The 21,356-nt window shown below is 35.6% G+C and overlaps 1 protein-coding gene and 1 long non-coding RNA gene across 3 annotated transcripts in view; one reads left to right on the top strand and one right to left on the bottom strand.

The window, feature by feature from the left end:
• Positions 1–5,027: 5,027 nt before the first annotated feature.
• LOC129621178 (uncharacterized) lies at positions 5,028–17,441 on the bottom strand. The gene is made up of 2 exons (XR_008699036.1): positions 17,134–17,441; positions 5,028–5,331 (listed from the first exon to the last, which is right to left on the bottom strand). It is a non-coding gene; the product is annotated as an uncharacterized LOC129621178 (long non-coding RNA).
• ZNF770 (zinc finger protein 770) overlaps positions 16,456–21,356 on the top strand; it is a 342,882-nt gene continuing 337,981 nt past the window's right edge. For both annotated transcript variants that reach the window (XR_008699035.1, XM_055537298.1), the window contains exon 1: positions 16,456–16,465. The gene's annotated coding sequence lies outside the window, so the exon portion shown is untranslated. The remainder of the gene's footprint in view (positions 16,466–21,356) is intronic.

Raw genomic sequence — 21,356 nt, 5'->3', positions numbered from 1 at the left:
CTGTTTGTGCCTGGCTTTTTTCACTGTATTTCACTCAACATTACGGCTATACAATTCACCGATCAGTCAGTTCAGTCACTCAGTCATGCCATGGACTGCAGCACGCCAGGCTTTCCTGTCCATCACCAACTCCCAGAGCTTGCTCAAACTCATGTACATTGAGTCAGTGATGCCATCCAACCATCTCATCCTCTGTCGTCCCCTTCTCCTCCTATATTCAGTCTTTCCCAGCATCAGGGTCTTTTACAATGAGTCAGCTCTTCGCATCAGGTGGCCAAAGTTTTGGAGCTTCAACTTTAGCATCAGTCCTTCCAATGTGTATTCCTTTAGAATCTCCTTTAGGATTGACTGGTTTCCTTGTAGCCCAAGGGACCCTCAAGAGTCTTCTCCAACACCACAGTTCAAAAGCTTCAATTCTTCGGCACTCAGCTTTCTTTATGGCTCAATTCTCACATCCATACATGACTACTGGAAAAACCATAGCTTTGACTAGACAGACCTTTGTTGGCAAAGTAATGTTTCTGCTTTTTAATATGCTGTCTAGGTTTGTCATAGTTTTTCTTCCAAGGAGCAAATGTCTTTTAATTTCATGGCTGCAGTCACCATCTGCAGTGATTTTGGAGCTCAAGAATATGAAGTTTGTCACTGTTGGCATTCTTTCTCCATCTAGTTGCCATGGAGTCATGGGACTGGATGCCATAATCTTAGTTTTTTGAATGTTGAGTTAAGCCAGCGTTTTCACTCTCCTCTTTCACTTTAATGAAGAGGCTCTTTAGTTCCTCTTGATAAAAGTGAAAGAGGAGAGTTCTAGTTCATCCATATTGTTGTAGAAATTGTCAGGGATTTACTTTTTTTTTTACAGTATTCTAATGTATGTATGTACTGTAATACATTCTATGATAGGTATTTGGGTATGTTATGATTTTACAAATAATGCTATGAATATTCTGCTATACATCTTTGGTTCATATATCTGTGTACTTTATTGAGGAGAATTGCTGAATGTTCTAAAGTGGTTAAAATAATTTACACTTCCACTAGCAGTGTATTAGAGTTCCCATTTGTTCCATAGCCTCATCAACACTTTGTGTTGGCAGTCTTCTAAATATTTGCCCTCCTAGTGAGTATATAATGGTATTTCATTGTATTTTTCATCTATAGGTCTCTGATCATGTTTTCTAGCCATGTGATTATCTTCTTTCATAAAGTGTACATTTAAGTCTCTTGTACATTCTCTTATAGGATAATCTGTCACTATTTTTAATTAATCAATAAGAACTCTTTTCTCTATTTTAGAAATGAGTTGTGTCAGATGAGTGTAACCATCTTCTGTACTGTGGCTTCCCATTTTACTTTCTTAATAATGTCTTTTGATGACAACTCACTCCTTTTCTTATCTTTAAAGGTTAATGCTATCTGTGTCTCATTCAAGAAAAATCTTTCCTGTCTCAAGATCATGAAGACCATGTTGTCTTCTAGAAGCTGTATTTTATCTTTCTTATAACAAACATGAACTATGATCACTCCCCTAGAGCCAGACATCCTGGGATGTGAAGTCAAGTGGGCCTTAGGAAGCATCACTACGAACAAAGCTAGTGGAGGTGATGGAATTCCAGTTGAGCTATTTCAAATCCTAAAAGATGATGCTGTGAAAGTGCCATAGTCAATAAGCCAGCAAATTTGGAAAACTCAGCAGTGGCCACAGGACTGGAAAAGGTCAGTTTTCATTCCAATACCAAAGAAAGGCAATGCCAAAGAATACTCAGTCTATGGCACAATTACACTAATCTCACATGCTAGTAAAGTAATGCTCAAAATTCTCCAAGCCAGGCTTCAGCAATATGTGAACCATGAACTTCCAGATGTTCAAGCTGAATTTAGAAAAGGCAGAGAAACCAGAGATCAAATTGCCAACAGCTGCTGGATCATTGAAAAAGCAAGAGAGAAAAAGCAAGAGATGTTCCAGAAAAACATCTATTTCTGCTTTATTGACTATGCCAAAGCCTTTGACTGTGTGGATCACAATAAACTGTGGAAAATTCTGAAAGAGATGGGAATACCAGACCACCTGACCTGCCTCTTGAGAAACCTGTATGCAGGTCAGGAAGCAACACTTAGAACTGGACAGGGAACAACAGACTGGTTCCAAATAGGAAAAGGAGTACGTCAAGGCTGTATATTGTCACCCTGCTTATTTAACTTATATGCAGAGTATATCGTGAGAAATGCTGGGCTGGATGAAGCACAAACTGGAATCAAGATTGCCAGGAGAAATATCAATAACCTCAGATATGCAGATGACATCACCCTTATGGCAGAAACCGAAGACAAAACTAAAGAGCCTCTTAGTGAAAGTGAAAGTGAAGATGAAGGTGAAAGAGGAGAGTGAAAAAAGCTGGCTTAAAGCTCAACATTCAGAAAACTAAGATCGTGGCATCTGGTCCCATCATTTCATAACAAATAGATGGGGAAACACTGGAAATAGTGGCAGACTTTATTTTTGGGGACTCAAAAATCACTGCAGATGGTGACTGCAGTCATGAAATTAGAAGATGCTTACTCTTTGGAAGGAAAGTTATGACCAACCTAGACAGCATCTTAAAAAGCAGAGACATTACTTTGCCAACAAAGGTCCATCTAGTCAAGGCTATGGTTTTTCCAGTAGTCATGTATGGATATGAGAGTTGGACTATAAAGAAAGCTGAGCACTGAAGAATTGATGCTTTTGAACTGTGGTGTTGGAGAAGACTCTTGAGAATCCCTTGGACTGCAAGGAGATCCAACCAGTCCATCCTAAAGGAAATCAGTCCAGGGTGTTCATTGGAGACTGATGCTGAAACTGAAGCTGAAACTCTGATACTTTGGCCATCTGCTGCGAAGAGCTTACTCATTTGAAAAGACCTTGATGCTGGGAAAGATTGAAGGCAGGAGGAGCAGGGGAAGACAGAAGATGAGATGGTTGGATGGCATCACCGACTCAGTGGACATGAGTTTGGGTAAACTCCGGGAGTTGGTGATGGACACCGAGGCCTGGTGTGCTGCAGTCCATGGGATCACAAAGAGTGGGACATGACTGAGCAACTGAACTGAACTGATGAACACTTTGTTGAATTACTATTCAAAAATTTTGAACCAATGTATATGGATACTACAGGTTATTATTAGTCTTTTATTTTTATCAATATGGCAAATATGGTATAGCTTTTTATTGTTATTGAAATTTTTGAGATACTCAAGACATTCCAAAATAGACAAAAATATTGTATTAAAAAACACATTCAAATATCCATAACCCAGGATTCTTTTAGGCTAGTTGAAATAATCTTCTAAATGCAAGAGACTGAGTACTTTCAGAGTCTTAGTCAATCGTCTCTTGCTCAATTGTCACATTAGTGTGATAACAAATTCTAATAAATTTACTGGTAAGGTAAATTTTCACAAGTGGCTGTCTCAAATCATTTTGAGAGTGAGAGGTTTACATGTGCATAAATAAATAAAATTTTCTTATGAATTAATTTCTAAGATGAAAATTATGTTTCTTTGTGGAAATCCCTCAGTTTAAAAGTCTTTGGTTTAAAATGCCATGAACCTAGATAGTCCAGTACAATAATGGGATGGATAATCTCCAAAGAATTAGAAAGCAATGGAGTATCTTGATGGTTCCAAAATAACTTCCCTTGGCACACTTACCCACTATCGGCTTGCTCAGAGAAAAAGAGATTAGCCACAATAACAGAAGACCTTCAACTTCTGGGAAATATGTGTAATAGTGGATCTGTCAGCCCATCTGTTATCTATCAGTTCTATAGTTTGGGAGTAGCTGTGCATAAGTAGGACACAGTTTTCCTCGCATGGCAATGCAAAGACATCATAGGTAGAAGCAGCTCCTTTCCAAGGGTTATTAGTAGGCATGCAAACCAGCCAGGTGCTGCCAGACAATGGAGCAGGAAACACTTATAACCTGCACATCTTCCTCAAGGAATTACTTTGGATTAGGAACCCCAAATCCCAACACAGACACAGTTTGCATAACATGAGTTCCAAGTCAAAATCTCTCTGCAGCTATCAGACACTATCTAAACCAAAGATGTGAGTAAGGAAAGTTTCAAATTCTCTTTGTTACTTCTAGACTAAGAGAAGTTATAGAAGGATTCCAACATGGAAACTCTAAATCTTTTGCCTATTATTGGCATCCTCTCTCTCCTAAGTATAAATGCTGTTGAGTGTCATATTTATCCAAGGATAATGAAACAGAAAAGAATGGGAAAAGCTCATCTGGGCCGAATCTCTACTCTTCTGTAGAATTTTACTTGACCTCAGAAAAATAGCAGTCTATTTTTCTTTGAAGGCAAAAAGAGAACAGAGTAGCAGAGGATGAGATGGTTAAACAGCATCACTGACTCTATGGACATGAATTTGAGCAAACTCTGGGAGACAGTTGAGAACAGAGAAGCCTGGTGGGCTACAGTCCATGGTGTTGCAAAGAGTTGGACACAACTTAACGATTCAACAACAACAATAACAAATTTTTCTTTGAAATGTATAAAAAGTGAAAACAGTCAAATGTTTCATAATTCTTGAAGCAAGAAATTCCTTAAAAAAAAAGGGATTTTTTTTTGGGGGGGGGTGGATTTTGATACTAAATCTTTAATATTTGCTTAGGGATTTTCCTTTACCTTTTTTTAAAACTTTGGTTCACTTTTAAGTATTAATTTGCATGTCAAGATGTAACACTTCAGAATAATTTAAATTCATTTTCTTAGTACTTCAAGAAAGGACATAGCCAATGAATGTTGAATAAATGATTTAGTGGTCCACAGTGGGGAAAAAATGGATGTAGCATCTCAAGAATGGCTGCTGGCATGCAATGCAAATTGTTTATTGTGTTTGACTTAATTTTTCAGTGTATATGAATGAAATAATATTAATTTCAAAAGTGGCTTAAGATCTTCATATGAAGCTCTTTGACGGTTATTTCATTTTCTATTTTCTTCTATTCAAAATATATAATATATAATAAAACCTACTTCTTTTATCTGCTTTATTGATGATTAGCTGCTAAGTTATCTCCTAAGCATTCTTTGTCTAAATTTTTCTGTTTTACCTGGAATACTCTTAAAGAGAGGTAATTTCCCCCAAGTTCCTTATTAATTAAGTCCCATAAATTCAATGATCATCCCAGGATTCTGTTCACCTCAAGAATTTTACTGCCCTTTTCCATTTTATTAGTAATCTTCAGCCTCATCAGATATGATTCTGGCTTCTTACTTCTTTGTCTTGTTAAATCTTCTTAGTTTCTTGGTTCAATGAAGATTCATTTCCTTTCTAGAGCTTTGGAGAAAGTAAGGAATAACAATATATGAAAACAATCAAGAATCCTTGAGAATATAGTATTAACTTTTTAGTATTTACAACTTATCTTTTACAGTGGCTCTAACTAGGAAGTGTACAAATCTCAAATCTAGTGTAGAGGACATCAGCAATTTCAGAGGTCAGAAATTAGATCAATTTGTTTTAACTAAAATTTGGATAATTGTTTATGTCCTTATTCTGTCTATTGTTTGCTAAGAAATAAGGTATTAAAATCATTGATATCACCAATAATAATACTCCTGGAAGTATTAATTCTGAAATTAAAACAGTTTTTTTACATAACATTTTAAAGTATATTCATTGATTTAGTCTTATTTACATGAAATTTGTACAGAAAAAAAACTTGATAAGTTGAATATGTTTTATTTCTTAAAACCTAAAGTTTAAAGTCCTGTTTCATTTTTTTTTTAATAAAAGGCCAAGTTATAATAGCTTTAATGATCATTAGTGTAGAGGTCAATAAATTAAGGCCTATAGACCAAACCCAGCTTGCTGCCATATTGATACTACCTACCAATGAACATTTGCCACTGTATTGATGCCAGAGAATACTAACTTTGAAACTTTATTAAGTGAAATATTATCCCAAAAGAAAAAAAAAAGAGAACTTTATTCTTCCCATTAGTAGATATGTATTTTTAATGTTCTCAATTATTTGTGTTTTGAATTTTGTTAATAAAGCAATTTGTTATATTTTCTATAATTTGTTATGTTCCATATGATATCCTTAATTTTGCCTCTTGGTCTGCAAAGCCTAAAATATTTACTATTTACCTTTACAGAAAAAGTTTGCTAACTTCTGCATTATACCATCACCAAATGCCACAAGCACACTAAACCATTATCAAGAATATAAATATTATAAATGGAATATATTTTGTATAAAATCCACTCAAGATATCACTAATAATTTTCTTAGAAGAGTTATAGTTTTCCTAAATTTATGGATATATCTTTCCTTCTTCAGATACTCTTAAATCTAAGAGATCAGAATTGAGAGATATTATTTTGGTCCATCTCTATCTGAAAAACATGTAAGATCTCTCAATTATTAGCTCAGCATATGGGACCACCTTCAGGCACTGTCTGCCTGCAAGTTATGTAACTATTACTTTTACACGAAGGGACAGTTTCCTGAATGCCTATACCAGGCACTTCTATGGTTATCTCCTTTAATCCTCACTCAAGGTTCATGCCCTGCTATCCCTGACTCTGAAAGATGTTTTTTATCATGCTGTCTCCCATTGGTATAGTGGTTGTGTTGTTTTTCAAATTTCTGTGGTTTTCATGTTGTCTAGCATGGATTATTATCGCAAGTTTCTTTTTTCCCCCTCTGTCAACCATTTCTTACCATTTCTTAACAATTGTCAGTAATTCACAAATGGAGATACACACTCATGGTAAGGCTTAAGAAATAAAGGGATTCTGAGATATAAGAACAGAAAAAGTAACATTGGAAAGTGGCATCAGCAGTGAGGTAAAGAATGAATCTTTGTGGAACCAGGATAATCTTACTTCTTCAGCTCAACGCTATACCTCCAGTTTATGGTCATTTCCAAATGGTCTAATTTGGCCCTGTTTTTCTTACTCATAAAGAAAATGGTTTCAGACACAGTCTTAAACAACCAAACATCAAATGTTTTGTTGTTGTTTTGCCGACACAAGACTAATCAGGAAAATTTACTAATATTTAATTATCTTTTCCAGTTTTTGTTAAATACTTAACTTTCAAGTTAAAAGATGAAAAAAATAAAAATAATTTTGATTGTACAATGGAAAATGCTTCCAGGATATTACAGTATTTTGACAGAGAAGTTAACTTTTATAGGAAGTTTTCTAGAAATGGATATTGAATTTTGATGCAGAAGACAACATATACTAGGGAAATATATTTTAAAAAAGAAAGTTAGAAGATACTTTCCATGACAAGCTTAGAGGTAAAAAGTATTTTTTCTATAAAACAACCCAAGTTGCATCAGAAGTAAATAAGGAGAAGAGAATTTACTGGTAAAAAAATGCTTGAATACTTAATAGGTATGGAATAAAGGAATAGAGTATTGTTAAAGTGACCTGGGAAGTTTGTACTTTCTGCAGGATCTCTGCCTTGCTTTTGGCCCATTCCAGGTAGCCACGGTGAGCAGCATCAAGCCATGAGCAGGCTGACTCATCTGCCCCCAGAATCACTGAAGTACAGTGACCCAATGTATGACCAGGCTTTTTTCCTATTAGGCAGATGAGATTAACAATGTTCCTCTGATTTGCTACACTTAAGGGCTTAAGCACTTGACATCTATCAGCCATTCCATAAGGGGGGCAACACTAAGATTACAATTTCCCATTCAGAAATCATTGGCTTTGAAACTCAGTGTTATTTCTGCTTTGCTTCTCAACTAACTGGTTAGATCCACCTTTCAATTCATATTGTTTCCAACCCTGTTTTCTTGGGTTTTGTCCTGTTTTTTTGTTTTGTTTTGTTTTGTTTTTAAATCTATTCCTTCAAAGTTCTGATTAATTTCAAGGAATTAAAAAAAAAATTGACACTCCTACAGATTGTCCTCCATATTGTAGAAATCTCCCCCGCTGAATGACTCCCTTCAGACTAAGAATGAATTATCCAAGAGGTAGAAAGAGGACCACATTCAAGTAGGATCATGGAATCCTAGGGAAGATAGCTTCAGTGAGAGTCAGGGTTCAGTAGTATTCATTACTGCAGATGAATACTAAGAAAACATAGATTTAACTTATGAAGACCTCAGCATTGTTTTTAATTCTTTTCTTCCTATTTCTGATCAATTACCATGATTCTTCCCTATCTTTGGCATTCGTACCACACTTGAGAGAATCACCAATGCCCTATTACCTTCAAACTTAATTTTAATAGAAGCAGGACAAGGACCACAGTAGAGTAGCATATTGGAACCCCGAGGAGGGCTTCCTCAAGAGTGAATGTTTGGCAATGTTTATTTCTCTCTGGGCTTAAGAGTTAATGAGAGGGCTATGAAGGATAGGAGAGAGGTGAAACAGAAAAGATAATTTTTAGAACAGTTCAGTTCAGTCGCTCAGTCATATATGACTCTGCAACCCCATGGACTGCAGCTCTCCAGGCTTTCCTGTTCATAATCAACTCCTGGAACTTGCTCAAACTCATGTCCATTGAGTTGGTGATGCATCCAACCATCTCATCCTTGTAGTCCCCTTTTCCTTCTGCATTCAATCTTTCCCAGCATTAGGGTCTTTTCCAATGAGTCAGTACTTCGGATCAGGTGGCCAAAAGTATTGGGGCTTCAGCTTCAGCATCAGCCCTTCTAATGAAGCTGAAGGACTTAGAATAGGGATTTTTTTTAATTTAAATTTATTTATTTTAATTGGAGGCGAATTACTTTACAATATTGTATTGGTTTTGCCATACATCAATATGAATCCGCCATGGGTGTAAACATGTTCCCCATCCTGAGCCCCCTTCCCCCCTCCTCCCCATACCATTGTCCCCCTAGGACTGTGAGACTAGAAAACCTTACTCAGCCAGTCCTTCTTTGGCTTTCTGCCGAGCTTCTTATTATCTTATTTTGTATAATTTAATAATTCAGCAAATGATTTCTTATTCACTTATTTTTTAGAAATGCATGCTTTATTATTTGTACTAAGTCTTATAAAATAATTGCATGCATGATAAAGCATATGCTTTTAAAATGTACTATCTTAGTACTATCTTACATTTTATCTTAGCTTTTAAAAAAAGCTTCTTCATATAGTCTGCTTTTCCTGGAACCCAAGTAAAGTTATTTTGTTTTTCTTCTTTTTCATTTTCTTAACCAGGTCCTCAGAGTTTGTATCATTAAAGTAGTTATTCATGTTTGAAATAGTCATAAGATTTTAAAATTTAGATTAGAAGGAACCTAAGACATCATCTTCTGTTGGCTAATCTCCCACACAGTACAGAAATGTTTCCTGCAGCATCCTTGGCAGATGCTTATCCAGTCTCAACTTGGATATCTTCAGCAAAGGAGCTCATCATTTCCTAAAACAAACCATTCTGTTGGACAACTCTATTTTAAAAATCCTTATGTTGAGCTAAAATATGTTTCTTTGTAACTTATACTCATTTACTCATTGTTTTAAATTTTCCTTCTGGAATAAGTCAAAACAAGAGAACATTCCAGATAGCTGTATTTAAAATACATCTAAACGCCATTCCTGTCTTTTTTATTTATTTATTTTATTTTTGCTTTCTTGTCCCAAAGCACTAAGCATAATTTGCTAAACATAGATAATAATTATAAGAAAGGTTACTTATTTGGTAATAATTTAAAAGCTATCTTTACATTATATAAACTTCTCTGACATTTTGAAAACAAAAATCCTTTTGTAATTATCTTGAATTACATTTTTGTTTACCAAAAAAAAAAAAAAGAGTAAGAAGACTGCCATCTATTTTCAAAGGTGAAAGTACATGACCACATATGGGAATGTAGAGAAAACCAATTCAATTATAGAGGTCTGATTAAAATCTGGGGGTGTGCATTTTTGTTTCCTTTTCATATGTAGACTGTCATTAAAACTTATTGCTTGTGAATTAATGATGACAATAATCTTGTAGAAGCTAGTATTTGTTGGGTACTTGCTATATGTAATTCATGTATCTGGTCTCTACATTTAGACTGAGTTCTCTCTCAATAAGAATTTTCTAATCCCTTATAATATAATTTATAGTCCAAACAAGATGCTTTGAGCATCAAAGAAGGTACTATTAATAGTTACTCTGAGACAACTGGTATAACCTGAACTGTCCAGCAGAGGGGGACTTAGAGTCACTCTTCTTGAAGTTGAATTCCAGTTATTCCATTGGCTGATACCATTTGTCTAGAAATTTGCATATACATGCCACATTGTTTCAAAAAACTCTAAAAGGCATTTTTAAAACATTATTTCCTGTCTTTCTTATGATTTAAGTTGCCACTTAAACCCCACCCTCTCCACTGAACAATGTAGTTTTGTAAGCAAAATTTACTACTTTTTTCATAATTTGTCAAAAATGAAAACATTCCATTGTTCTTATTCCACTCTTCCTCATCTAAAATGGAGGAAATAGTAGGGTTTAGAAGTCTAGACCGGAGAAGGCAATGGCACCCCACTCCAATACTCTTGCCTGGAAAATCCCCATGGACGGAGGAGCCTGGTGGGCTGCAGTCCATGGAGTCACGAAGAGTCAGACATGACTGAGTGACTTCACTTTCACTTTTCACTTTCACGCGTTGGAGAAGGAAATGGCAACCCACTCCAGTGTTCTTGCCTGGAGAATCCCAGGGATGGGAGCCTGGTGGGCTGCCGTCTATGGGGTCACACAGAGCCGGACACGACTGAAGCGACATAGCAGTAGCAGAAGTCTAGACCACCATCCTCCAACAGAACCCTATCAGTCTTAAGATGTTCTCAAAATGAGAAAAAAGGTAGAGTTTGAAGAATCAGAGCTGTTGTGTTAGTAAGCCCAAATTTCCAGGCCTAATTAAAAACCAGAATATGGAGAGCACCTAGTGCTTCCAGATTATTTTGTAAAAGTGCTATTTTTGCAAAACTAATCCCATGATCAATAAAAAATACCCATCCTCATTCTAAGCAGTGTTCTCAGTCTCAGCTGCACCATCACGTGAGGCTGGTTCACTCTTAGTTGGTCTGGGGTGTGACCTAGGTGTGAGACTTTGATGTATATATCTCAGGTTGAAAGCCATTATTCTAAACCTACATAGAGGGGAAAAAAAGGGGAGTTTTTTTCCTAAGTCTAAGATTTGTGATTGCAAATACTAGCATAGTGAAGGCAAAAAGAGAAGGGGGTGGCAGAGCATGAAATGGTTAGATAGCATCATTGGCTCAAAGGGCATGAGTTTGAACAAACCCTGGGAGATAGTGAAGAACAGGGGAGGCGTGTGTGCTGCAGTCCGTAGTGTTGCAAAGAGTCAGACACGCCTTAGCGACTGAACAACAGAGCAGGAGGATCACATAGATTCCAGACTTTGACATCTCAAGATCAATGCCTCACTCTGAAACATCTGGTTGATTCTAAAGGAAACTTTCAGAATCTTGCTGGTCAGATCAAGAGGGGAGGAGATTCTTATTTTTCCCTCAAAATATGTCCTTTTAACCTCAACCTGGCAGAAATCACTTTAGACCTTCTTCTGTTCATAAAATAAAGACTTTTGTGAGTTATTTCCTCAGTGGAAACAGTATCAGACTTTATTTTTCTGGGCTCCAAAATCACTACAGATGGTGACTGCAGCCATGAAATTAAAAGACGCTTACTCCTTGGAAGAAAAGTTATGACCAACCTAGATAGCGTGTTCAAAAGCAGAGACATTACTTTGCCAACAAAGGTTCGTCTAGTCAAGGCTATGGTTTTTCCTGTGGTCATGTATGGATGTGAGAGTTGGACTGTGAAGAAGGCTGAGCGCCGAAGAATTGATGCTTTTGAACTGTGGTGTTGGAGAAGACTCTTGAGAGTCCCTTGGACTGCAAGGAGATCCAACCAGTCCATTCTGAAGGAGATCAGCCCTGGGATTTCTTTGGAAGGAATGATGCTAAAGCTGAAACTCCAGTACTTTGGCCACCTCATGCGAAGAGTTGCCTCATTGGAAAAGATTCTGATGCTGGGAGGGATTGGGGGCAGGAGGAGAAGGGGACGACAGAGGATGAGATGGCTGGATGGCATCACTGACTCGATGGACGTGAGTCTCAGTGAACTCCGGGAGTTGGTGATGGACAGGGAGGCCCGGCGTGCTGCGATTCATGGGGTCGCAAAGAGTTGGACACGACTGAGCGACTAAACTGATCTGACTGATCTGATACTACAGAAATTGGATCAAAGCACTGATTAGGTAAACTTTGGAGAAAACAGTGTCTATTTCCTTTTGTTAGTAAAGGAGAAAAACAGCATAGAAATACTTGTTTGCTACTGTTCTTGCCTTTGTACACTTTAAAATGGATTTAAGATAGTTACCATTTATCCTGTCACTAAGGAGGCAAGGTACACGCAAATAATTTTCATAGAAGCAATATCAGATGATCTTCATACAAAAGCACCTCTTTTTTTATGCTATCTTTTCTAATTTATACATTGCCACGACCCATCAGCCTACCCGTACTAGCTCTAGGATGTGTTAAGGAAAATATTTTTTTCACTTTAGTATAAAATACTCTTTCCTTAATGACTCAGTATCATTGTATCCTTTGCCTTATTTTTTAAATCTGTATACGATTTTCTTTCCTGAATAAATTATGTGCCCTAAAGGTAGCTGCCAAATCATGATTTTGACCCATTGATTAGATACTTCTGATTCTACTTACTCGAATGAAATGAATCTCACATGAGCCAGCAGCTTAGTTCTCATACCAAACTGCCAGAAGGTCACATTACAATGAAACTTCAGTTCTGAGAGTTAATAGTTTCCTCACGCTCCTCCCTCTGTCAAATATGTTCAGCTGAGCTTGTGCATATGACTTCAGTTCATAAAAAGTTTACAAGTGCAGCTGGAATGCTTAGCATTTGATTGTTACATAAATAAGTATTTGAGAACATATGTAAACTTGACAGTGTTAGCACCAGCTGTTCCAGTAACACAATAATGTACTTTGAATGTCCCTTCTCACTTTCAACTTGTTTATTCTGGCCGTCTCTCTTTATCTGCTAAGTTTCAGATAAGCACATATTAACTCTATCCATAGTGTTGACCCTCTAATTGTTACATTCAAGTTAAAAGTATTTCCTTTAGTGTATAGAAGTACAAATAGCATAGATGCTAATACACAAAGTCATTTTTTACACATCTCCGTAAAATACAAATATTTCAAATCCTAAATGTTTATGGTTTATAAAGAAGAAAGAAATCTCTGGGCATATGAAGGTACTCTCAGTTTTATAGGAATTGCCCTTCCAATTTTGAGTTTTCCAAGTTTTTGTTTTTTTTTTCCTCTCTCTTTTTAACCACCAGCCACTTCAGTTAAGAGATTTCTGTGTCCTACACAAATTCCCCTGCCTTTCTCCAGTCTTCTCCATCCCCCTTACCATAGTTGACTGTATCTTGATATGTAGAAGCTACTGGCATTCTGAGCACAATCTTTGCTTCTTTATGGTTTTGTTTTGCAATTATTTCAAACTCACTGAAGAATAGTGACAATAAGAATCGTACATAAAACACTCATACATCTTCTTGCCAGATTCACCTGTTGTTGATATTTTGCCCCATTTCCTCTATCGGATGAATGTGCACTATCCTTCTGTCTTTGCATATGTGTATATGCATAGACATGTATATATTATGAATATATTTATATGTGTGTGTTTATATGCACACATGCATTTTTTCTAAACCTTTTAAATATTAGTTGCATGGTCTTTTACTCATACACTTCAACGTGTATTTTTTCTACAAATAAGAATATTGTCTTACATACAAGTAGATTTAAAATAGACTTTTTTCTCCCTAATCTTCCATCTGTATTCCAGTTGTGTTAGTTGACCCAGTGATATTCATTACAAGGTATCCAGGTCTTACTTTTGGAGTCAGGTTGCATGTGTTGTATGCGATACCAGTAGGGGGCTGTGTTGAGAAAGTTATAGGGCCCTGGAAACCTTAGTGGCCCAAAAGTTTGCTGAAAGAAGTAACTTATTTAGAGGAAAAATCCAAATATGGTCAAGAATGAAAGCAAAAAGTTGAAGCCAGAAATTCAGTTCTAAGCCTCAGAATGAGAGGTCATACAAGGCCCCAAAAGGACAATCAATCATGAGATGGGGAAACGTGATACAATATGTGTTAAGGCAAGAGATTTAGAATTAATGCCCTGCGATTGATGGAGGTCTGTCTTCATGTGAAAACATCTCTATAGTAACGAAATAAGCTTGATAGCCTGAAAGAGCCAGAGCCTGCCTTGCTTGGGCTTTGCCTGATAGAAGACTGTGACTCAGTTAGTGGCATGGCTTACTTAGGTGAGATGAGCTTCCCTCGGTGACACTCTGGAGCAGAACCTGAAATTTCCTTCAGAGATAGAAGAGTTCAAGACCTTCTGTACTCGTTGCCTCTGATCATGAGGGAAAGGGTAGAGAGCCATCCAAATAAGAGTAAAAATAGTAAGAAGTAACAGGGGAAAGGAGTAAAAGACGGGTAGGGAAATAATTTCTGATTTTCAGAGTGGACCTAGGAAACATGCTTCAGGTTTGTCCAATGGACGCACAGTTCCAGAGGGAAGAGAGTCATCTAAGTCTGCTGCTTACGTGTTTCCTTTGGTAGAAAATGTGTTTTATTTATACGTAATATTATTTGTAAAAAAATTAGAAATACTGTATTATAAATTGAAAGCTTGCTTCCAAAGATACAGGAAAACAAGAAAAATGTGCATGGAGTTAAGTAAGAGGAGACCTAATTAGCATTCTTATAGAATGAGCTGTAGATTTACGGAGACTTACAAAAGGGAAAAATACCAGAGCACCAGACTAGCACATCAATCATTTGAAATTGTCTGACAGTCCTGAAGAGGATATCCTGGCTGCAGAAAGCACAGAGCTGTCTTAAGGCTAGGGGCCCAGGTCAGAACTTAAGAAGAAGAAAAGATGAGCAATTTTGAGAGGAACCAGCTGGCTTAAGGTAATCCAAAGTGCACAGATGTTAAAGGCTTCCTGTTCCAACAGTACTATTACCAACACAAGAAGAACAGAATAACCATTAAAAAAAAAAAATAACAAAACTTGATTTACCATGTTGACCCTTGGGACCTAACAATATATATTTCTGTTCTGCTGTACTTTCTTTTTTTTTTAATTTTTATTTTCAGTACATTAAATTTACTCATAAGAACATTCTAAAAATGTACAATTTTCCCTTTTTAATAGCATATAATAAAACATAAAAAAAGCCCAAAACAGAATACCTGACGTTTACAATTCACAATTGAATTAGGAGAATATTAAATATTTACAAAACTATATATCTTTTTAAAAATATTTATAAAGTTACATGCAATTTTGTAGAATTGATATAAAAGAATGGTTCAAAAATGGGAGAATTTTCCTTCATTCCTAAAAAGAAAACATATCCAATAGAAGATTCTTGAGTACCATATCTACTTTAATGTTATTTTATTTTGTGTCTTCTGGTTGATGACTGTGAGAAAGGACAGAATTTATTATAAAGCTTGAAAAAATGTGGCTGATCGTTCTTAGAAATATATATATATATATATAAATCATAGCTGATCTTTCTGAGAAACACATATGTGTATATATATAAAATCCTGTTGATGTGATATCTTTAAGTAGGTTTTTTAAATGGTCTAAGCACAATAACTAAGAATCTGTAATTTCCTTTATGCTTGCATCAGAATTCCTCAAACTCTTAACACAGGTGGTTTTGTGGCAAGTAGAGAGATGTTAGATCGCACATCAATTATGAACTTTTTGATGTGGTTATTGAATGTAAAAGGGAGTAATCTAAAACATAAAATCTAAGCGGTTGGAGTCATGGGAATAATCAGGAACTGAAAACAAAGTGGTTTAGAAAATGTTCATTTTGCTAGTGCAGAGTATGTTGCAGTTAAAGTCATAAAAGTTATTTTTACATTCTTTAAGACTGTGGTCATTATCTTCTATCAATGACATTGAATATTTTGTGAGTGTAACAAATGTTACTGATAATTACATGGAAGCATTACGTACCCTAGAAAAGAGTCACTATGTACTACCTTTTAAAAATATTTAAAATGAATCATTCACCATATGTAGTAGAATCAACTATCTCAAAGATACCCAACTTTATTTAGCAAGGAGTATTAAGTACTTGGGGGTTTCCCAGGTGGCTCAGTGGTAAAGAATCTGCCTGTCAAGCAGGAGACTTGAGTGCAATCCCTGAGTCAGGAAGATCCCCTGGAGAAGGAAATGGCAACCCGTTTCAGGATTCTTGCCTGGGAAATCCCATGGACAGAGGAGCCTAACAAGCTACAGTCCATGGGGTGGCAGTCATGACTTAGCAACTAAATAGCAGCAGTTACAGCATAAAGTACACAATAATGAAAAGCTTTTACGCCTGTCTCTGTGGCATTACTGAGTACATGGGTTGGCCATGTGAAAATTCCTCGTTACATGCGCCATGCCATACATGGAGACTTCCTCATTTGCTCTTACATGAAGATGTGAAAATAATAATATTAAAAGTGTTCCTCTGTGACTAGTTGTCTCTATTTTCAATTCTAGGACAGAGTAACTGCATAAATAAGCAGAATTTCAAATTTGATTATCAAAATCTGTAAGTATATCACGTTCATTTTGTTATTTGTATTCAGAGAATGTGAAAGAGAGGCTATCTAATTTCACTGCAGCTTGCTTCCTTTTTTAAAAAGAAAACATCAAAATAGTTTCATGGAGATGAGCTTTGAAGCACGGCTTAAACATACTCTTTTTTTCTTTCTTCTCAGGTTAGTGTCACTTCAAAAATAAAAATAAGCACTCTTATTGGAACTTTAGGAATAATGCTGGGTATAAACAGGCTTAGAATATACTTAACTGTAGTAATCCTTCCCGACACACATAGAGATGAATTGATAACTGGATTTGGCATTTCAAATATTTTTTACCCAAGGCAAGGGCTTTAAGGTGTTTTCTTGGTATTAGAGAGTTTAGAGATGAAAAAGGTGCCATTTATTATTTTCTCTTTCTGTCAGCTTAGGACTTCTGTTTGCAATCATGTTTATAATACTAGGCATAACTGTTCTTAAATGTCTTACCTGTTGAAGAATGTTCCATTCAATGTGTATCCAAGGTTTTGACTGAATAGTAGTCTGATAAAATCAGCTAAGGTAATTTATTGGAAGAGAACTTGAACTTGGGATCTTAAGTGAGTTCTAATCAGGAATCTGCAACATAGTTTGTGTTGATCTCGAGCAAATCACTTCCTCTCAGTTCCCTACTTTCTCATATGAAATGCAAGAGCTAGATTGCAAGTTTCCTCAGTGTGAAATTAATTCCATTAATTAGGCATCAAATAAACAAGTCATTTAATCATGTTAACCACATCAGCTGGTTAGTTCAGTCAAAATATTTAAACAATTTACAATAAGACTGTGAACAATCAGAAAACTTCATTCTTATAGCTTGAGAACTATCTGCTTTCTTAATATTGGTACTACCTTGCCAAGTAATAGCAATTTAAAAGATCTTTCTGTCAAAAATGGTAATAGTATACCATTTTCCTTCAGTATTATCTAAAAGAACATAATCACAGCTTACCTATTGTCCGGGCCATAGGCTATAAATGTAAAAGTGATTAACTTTCACAATCCTACTTTCTCATGGGATTCAAAGAAGAAAATATCTGTCCTCCTTTAAAAAAAAAAAAAAAAGGTTACATATATTCCTATTCCTCCAAAAAGCAGAATATCCAAATGGAAAGGGTTGTTAAACCCTTTTATTAACTTGATAACCCACTTATTTGAATAATTTTTTCTTCACCAAAACTGATAGGATACTTTACTATGTCAACAGATTATTTCTGATTGCAGACATAACCTCACAGTATTCTTATAATGAAAAAAAGCACAGAATTTCAAGTCAGGAGATTTGGATGCAAGAATCTATTCTATCACCTATCATATACATATGAGTAGGGTAATTCAGCATCTTTGAACTTCAGTTTCTTTATTTTTAACAAGGAAGCAGTAATACTTGTCTCTGGAGCTGTTGTCTGGATGCAACGAAATAATGAGTGTGAATCATAAAGGCTAGTATGCATTGTTAACATTAACTCTTTAAAAATATTCAAAATAATTAATATTTCATAAATCATGCTATTTCATTTGCCTACATACAGATAACATCATACATTTATGGTAGTATTATTAAAATTCAAATATTAAAAGGGAAGTAAAGAAAGGAAATGGAGCAGACATTTCTTGAGCACTCTGCCACAGCATCAGGAAGTCAGATGATAGCTTTATTTCTAACTCCTACATAAAGTACTTTCTAACTTCTGTGTTAGAAACAGGGCCTTGCATGTTGTCAACTCCACGAGAGAAGGGAGCCAAAAATCTTTCTGGGTGCTATAAATTGTGGAATAAAGAATAGCTGCTCAAATATGGAGAAATTCCAGGTTTTTTCCCCTCCAATCTTTCACTCCATTTCTCCAAATTTTATTTTCTTAATATAAACCATTCATAAGTATATAGCCTACAAATCTAATGGATGTGGCTGCACACCAAGCTGTGGACTAATTTCCTTATCAGAAGGCTGCTATTCAAGTTGGAATCCAGGTGGATTTTTAACTGAAATGGCATGAGAAAAAAAAATGAAAAAAGCAAAACCTTCTTCATTATGAATGTGAGATAATTACTTTTCAAAAATTGCAGCCCTAATCCAAGAAAGGGCCACAAGGTTTAATTGTGGGTGTGCTATTTACAGATTAATTAGGACATTTAACTTCACTTTTTATACCACAGAATTAATCCCATAAAAATTAGTGATCTCTAAGGAGTCAGTTGTCAACTCTGACAGGATCTCTTTGCCATAATCTATTAAAATGCTGCTTTTATCTTGTCTTGCCTGTGTCATATTTTATGGATTTTTTCATAAACACTGCCTATACTTCATAAATGTCTCAATTTTCTAGTCTATTAACATTACTTCAAAAGCAATTGATAAAAGAGTAGGGCATGCATGAAATAATACACCAATAATGTGAAGCGCTGGAGGCAAGAACAGTGGGTAGGATCTGCACAGCTTGTGAGCTGAAACAATGAAAGGATATTTTATCTACTACAATAAAGAAACAAATGATCATTTTTGATAGTAGAAAAAAGATTGCTAGTAATTGGGCGGATGAAAAATGGGTTACACAGAAAATACAGCATATTTTGAAAATGAAACTGAAATGAGAAAACAAACATCTCCAAGTATATGTTTACATTATGGGAAACACTTTCTCTTTGGTTACTAAAGATTTGCATTCAGCTTGATTTAGCTTAGACATGATATTCTTATTCTATTTATAAACTATTTCCTTTATATGCATATATTTAACATTATTAACATATATTGTATTTATTAACTAAACGTTGAAATTGCCTTTTAAATTTTTATGACTATTATTTTGGTTTTTGAAATCATTTAATTTTTCTTTTGAATGTATAGATGATTTATCTATAGCATCCTCTTTATATTTTTAAAGCACTAATATATGACCTTATGGCAGAAAGTGAAGAACTAAAGAGCCTCTTGATGGAAGTGATAGAGGAGAATGAAAAACTTGGCTTAAAACTTAACATGCAGAAAACTAAGATCATGGCATCTGGTCCCATCACTGCATGGCAAATAGATGAGGAAACAGTGGCAGACTTTATTTTCATGGGCTTCAAAAATTACTGCAGATGATGACTCCAGCCAAGAAATTAAAAGATGCTTGCTCCTTGGAAGAAAAGCTATGACCAACCTGGACAGCATATTAAAAAGCAGAGACATTACTTTGCCAACAGAAGTCCATCTAGTCAAAACTATGGTTTTCCAATAGTCATATATGGATGTGAGAGTTGGACTATAAAGAAAGCTGAGCACCAAAGAATTGATTCTTTTTTTTTTTCAGATAAGCAAGCAATTTTATTGATAAATTCATGATATTATTATTTATGAAATTATATTTAAAATACATTTACATTTGATTCTTTTGAACTGTGATGATGGAGAAGACTCTTGAGGGTCCCTTGGACTGCAAGGAGATCCAACCAGTCAATCCTAAAGGAAATCAGTCCTAAATATTCATTGGAAGGACTGATGTTGAAGCTGAAGCTCCAATACTTTGGCCACCTGATGTGAAGAACTGACTCACTGGAAAAGACCCTGATACTGGGAAAGATTGAATGCAGGAGGAGAAGGGGACAACAGAGGATGAGATGGCTGGATGGCATCACCAACTCGATGGAGTTTGAGCAAGCTCTGGGGATTGGTGATAGGCAGGGAAGCCTGGCGTGCTTCCATGGGTCACAAAGGGTCAGACATGACTGAGCAACTGTACTGTACTATACTGTAATATATGACCTAGATTGACATAATGAAATGAGTATCTTACCTGAATTTGTGCCACAAATTTAATTCACAGTTATGTAATCAGACTTTTAAAAATGTAGTCAGTTTTTAAATCAATCAAATAAATATATTTAAATCAATGAAATAGAAGAGAAAGAAGAGAAGGACCATTAAGTAGATGCAGAATTCCTGATTTTCCTTTCATTTTATTCTTTGTATTTTATCACCTGATTTAGTTCAATGAAACCATATACTGTTCTGAACTTTCATTCTTAAGATATCATGGCTTATAAAAAGTAGTGACCCTAGGTCCTAATATGCTGAGATAGTCCCATTGTTTACCTGTAGTTATCAATAATTCTTCTCACTCTCAAAAAATGTTTGACTTGAGTGACACAGTATATCGTGACCTATTGAACCATTTGGTCAAATAAATATTGGAAGGGATTTTTTAGTAATACATTTAATTTTAAATTTCCTTAAACCTAAAGGTACTATCTGAAAGAATTAGTGTGACTTAGTGTTAAATTCATAAAAGTCCTTGGTTCTTGACTCATACTCTTTTTTTGACTTGGAAACAAGACCATTTTGTTGTTGCTCAGGTAAGAAATAGGCTTGACTAACTCCATTGTGATCACTCAATTCTAACACTTGGAAAGTAGATGATTTTTCTCAAGCTGAGCGACAGTGATAGAACAGGTTGTTGCATTGTCCTAGGGGTACTCTATGAAGCAGGCAATGTACTATAGTTGTATAAAGTACAGGGTCCAGTGTAATGATACTGTAAGTTCCTGTGACCTTACAGGATACAGGAAATCATGATCAAGGAGATTTTGTAGTCCTCTAATGTTGCAAAGAATATCTGAGAACCCTGATCCTCAGTACTAATATTAAGAAACTGTCACCAGAATTATGTGAGTCATATCCAAACTTATCA

This window comes from Bubalus kerabau, chromosome 10, assembly GCF_029407905.1.
Source record: "Bubalus kerabau isolate K-KA32 ecotype Philippines breed swamp buffalo chromosome 10, PCC_UOA_SB_1v2, whole genome shotgun sequence".
NCBI classification, from domain to species: Eukaryota; Metazoa; Chordata; class Mammalia; order Artiodactyla; family Bovidae; genus Bubalus; species Bubalus kerabau.
Note: the sequence above shows the minus strand (reverse complement) of the source record. Positions and strands in the feature narration are given on the sequence as shown.